Source organism: Grammomys surdaster, unplaced genomic scaffold (assembly GCF_004785775.1).
Source record: "Grammomys surdaster isolate TR1022 unplaced genomic scaffold, NIH_TR_1.0 194, whole genome shotgun sequence".
Lineage (NCBI taxonomy): Eukaryota > Metazoa > Chordata > Mammalia > Rodentia > Muridae > Grammomys > Grammomys surdaster.
The window spans coordinates 9,425,955-9,430,501 of record NW_021604639.1 but is presented as its reverse complement, the minus strand read 5'-3'; positions in this window follow the sequence as shown (position 1 = coordinate 9,430,501).

Below are 4,547 nucleotides of genomic sequence, written 5' to 3'. Positions count from 1 at the left end.
TGTTGAATAATTTCTAAACTCTATTGCTAAGGTCTCCAGAGTTTCCAGAATTGAGTCGTTGCACTACTAACACTTCCTGTCCACCTCAAATTGCTACTCTAGCAGTGCAGTCTGGAGAAGAAAAATGGAGATGTCACTTAATCATAGAAGTCAGATAACCCAGATGATGTGAAAGGAAAGTTTCAGTATTTCTTTAATATTGTCCTAACTGCACAGATGGGGTTGCAATTATAAAATCTCTTATAGTTTCACACTGTCCCTACTATAATTAAGATGAATGTATATGATAAATCATGGAATTGATATGGGCATGATTCTGAGTCCATGGGACATCCACTGATATTTCCAGGCTCTATATTCCATGATGAGGAAGTGCATCAGGGACACATGTAGAGAGTAATAGAAACAAAACCAGCTCATTAAAGAAACAGAAAATGCTCTGAGGATGGGAGTAGGCTAGAGAGCTGAAGAAAAGCATATGCTCAAAAGCATCAGGCCAGTCTCAGGGCCCTGTATAGTCATTTACAGAACACTAGCCTTCTTTGACATTTCTATATATGGGTTTTTCTCCCACATCCTTTTGTTGCTTGTAGCCAGGTGGGGAACAGTTTCCAGTCCTCTGATGAATGGCTTCTTTCATATGTTAATCTTGCTGATGCTCTCTCCCTGGACAGAAAGGCTAATCATAGATTATTACTGGTGTGAAGCTATTGCCTCAGAGTTTGTCCATTCCAGCATGTCAGGTAGTTACTTACAGCTCAGTATGTTCTAAAGAGAAGTGAAACCTCCCATCCACCAGGAAGCTCCTTAAGCTCAGGAAGCCTCAGAAACCAATCACATGCACTAGGGACCTCCCTCTCCAATCCAAGCAGTAAGGACTACACAGTTAGTCAAGCTGCATACAAGAGGCTCAGACCAACTTGGGAGAGACACTGACTGAAACTTCTTCAAGAGCTGCAGTAAGTTCATACGTTCACATTTCCTGAATTGTCACCCATGCTGGGATAAGCTTTTGTGACACAGCTGCCCTTAAGTAATTTTTGCTCCTGTAAGGAACTCCTTACTCACATTCCCTCTAAATAACCTCAGTAAAACTCATTGGTTCATCATGGTACATGTTATTGGGATCTTTGCTTTGGTGTTTTGTTAGTTCTTTATTTGGTGTGAGTAGATTTTTATATGTCTCCCAGACATAGTTTTACCCAATACTATATTTATTTATAAATTCACTAAAAAATAGAATTTGTTGTTCTGGTTGTTGTTCTATTGTTGTTCTATTTGTTCTGGTTCTACAAAACTTACTTTGTTCTGTTGTTGTTCTATTTGTTGTTCTATTGTTCTGGTTCTGCAAAACTTACTTTTTGAAATAAAGTATTTGAAATCACACACATTGTTCATACTATGTGTGAGATGCAGTTCATGAGTCATATGCCTGCCTGGGAATCCAGGTTAATTTGAGTTCTGTGACAGGAAAAGTCCTGGTGAAATCCATCACAATGCATGATAGGCCCATGCATTACCTTCAGACTGCTCACATCCATGCCAACATTGTACTAATGCACTTTTGTGACATTAAATCTGCAAAGCATGAATGAACAAATCAGACTGGTCTGAAAGCATTTATATAATGTAAACCTCTAATACGGAGCATAGAAAATTACGAAAATTAATGCTAACAGCTTTTAACAGTAGAACAAAAGCATATAAAAGAGGCCACTGGGCCTACAGGGTGGCCCAGTTAGTTAAGGTATTTGCTATCAAGACTGACAATCTGTGTTCCATAATTGGACCCACACAGTGGAAGAAGAGTTCTGAAGATTGTCCTCTGACCTCTACACAGGTGTTGTGGCACATACAAACCCATTGTCACTCCAACCCACCCTCAAAAAAAAAAAAAATCAATGTTACTGTTTTGAAGAGAGAGTAAAGGTTTTTTTATTTTTTAAAAATACTGTGTTATATGAGATAATGTTTATATTGATGTTATGGTTAATTGCACAGATAATAGCTATTTGATTGTTATAAATACCAATTGTATTTTACAGTCCTAGATCCTTATAAGTAGTTTATTATTATTTTAGGACTGGATTTACTCTCTTCATAATCACGTGACACTCATTTTTTTAAAAGAATTTTCCCATGATTTGGTATATTCCAACAGAAATATTTGCTATTAAATGTTTCCACATTTTGTACCACACTACTGTGTTGTTTTGCTGTATAAAAAGCCATTCCCGCAAACAATAATAACAGAATACAAATTTGGTAGAAATGATAAAGTAATTGAACAACACACTGTTGTATAAAAGGCTTATCTCACTGGACACATAATGGTTTTGAAATCACTCAGTAATTCCATTGGCTTCTTGAAGTAAATTATGTTTTGTGTCATTAAGATCTTCTAAAATTTCATCAGTTAGAAGAAAAACTGTAAATTTAAAAAATGAAGTTCCTACTATTGCTGTATAGAGTAGCCATTGTAAGCATCCACATTTTTATTAAATGCATTGGGATGGATGGAAATAATAATACGATCATTTCTTAATGTTCAGATCTAAAAGTCTGGATCGTATCTAAAGTCCACAGTTGTTATTATGAACCAGGAATTCAATCAAAATCTATTTTCTTCTGTAAAAGCAACTAAGTTTTTAACCAATGTTGATAAAAATGTCCTGGAAGGCTCCTAGGTATTCATTCCAGTGAGCATGGTGTAGCCATCTTAGAGATATCCAGAAACACATGTGTGGATTCAGCCTGATATGGCGAAGCCATCTTGAGTTGCAACTGCTGTGAGTGCTCTTGAGTCCCACGGGTCAGTTTTCCTAATGTAGTTTCCACAAATGCTATAAATAAACCATTGGAGTGACATGCAGAGATTTATAACTGGATCCTACTACCACTAGCACCAGAAATTCAGTGGAATTCTTTGATAGTCGCTTGATATCATCCAGAAGCATCCCGATTTATATTAAGTTACTTTCCTCTGGTCACTGTATAACCCATTTTACTGGTCCAAGCAACAGGAATAAATTGGTCCTGCTGCTTTCTAGGGCTGCACTTCAGTTAACAAATCCCTGATAAATACAAGTTCTTGCAATCTTGAATCTGTCTGCACCTCGGAGCTGGCCCACACACACACACTGGGATTGATTTGTTCTGGAAAACCACTGTTATCCCCTTCTTAGAATTCAGCTTTTTACTCATCTGTAGCTTTTTCCCCTCAGTGGCAATTGTGGTTCTGAAGATTTGGGCTTTTGAAAGTGTAATGTTTGGGTGTTTGATCTTTGGGGAATTTTGAGAAGAGACTGTGACTTTCAGAATGTCGGAGTTGAGAGATATTTAACCTTCCAGGAGTTTTCTTCTAAAAATTGAATATAGAAGGCAATTGAGGATTGTATCTTTCAAGATTGTGACCTGAACTGGGCCATTGGAATGTGGTTGACGCATAAGAACAGAGTCCCGTAAGTAGAAATACAATCCTTATAAGGGAGCACAGAGTGTGCTTTATTTGCTCTGCCATATGATGGTTCAAGAAGACAATTGTCAACTGAAAATCATGAGTGACCTCAACAGATATCCCATATTGCTTTCCAGAACTGTGAGAAATAAATTTATTTTGTTTATAAGTCATGCAGTCTAAAGTATTTTGTTATAACTGCCTGGATGGACTAAGACAGAGTTCAGGAGTTTTCATGCACAGTAAAATCTTAGCACTTATTTTATGCTATGGGGAATTCTGGAGAATTTTTGATAGCTGAGAGATGTGCTCAAAGTGTGACTCTAGGAAGTTCATGGTAGTGATGGCAATTAGGATATGGAGAAAGATCAAGGGATGTGAAATCATAACGTACTCTGGTAGATATTCTGAAGAAAGAGGATGGAATATTATGGTTAGCATCCAGCACATGCATGTGGAGAGTAACCAAGAGATAAAGGCAATCAGTTTTTAGTAGGTAAACTTAATAGTTAAGAGGTGAGATAAACACATTTTCTTTTACACTCTCTACCCTTTTCTTTTTCTCCTTGCCAGTCTTTCTCCAGTTCCTGCACACATAAGACTGTGTGTCTGTGCAGGTGCTTGCATGCCGTGACATTTATGTAGAGTCAGAGGATCACCTTGCCTTCTGTTTTGTTTGAGACAGTCTCTTTGGTTGTTTGCTACTTCATGCAGTGGACTCCCTGGCCCATGAAATAGGCATTCTCTTGTCTTGGCCTCCAATCTCAGAGTAGAGGCTTGGGAGGATTACAAACTCAAGCTATTGCATCAAGCTTTACTTGGGTACTAGGGATCTGAACATAGGTCCTCATGCTTTCACAGGGGTTGCATTAGCTACTGAACCATCTCCTCAGCCCATCAACAGGTGTGGATTCTGGAGTAAGGATGTAAAAGATGTACAAAGTAGTAAGGATGGAAGTGAAGGTGTCGTAGAAAATTGTTCATATAATCTAACTGCTCATTAAGCATGGGGAATGAGAAGGAAATTCTCTGCTGTTGTTCCTGTTCAATTAATTTTACCATAATCTGATCTAAATGACCTACAGAGCAA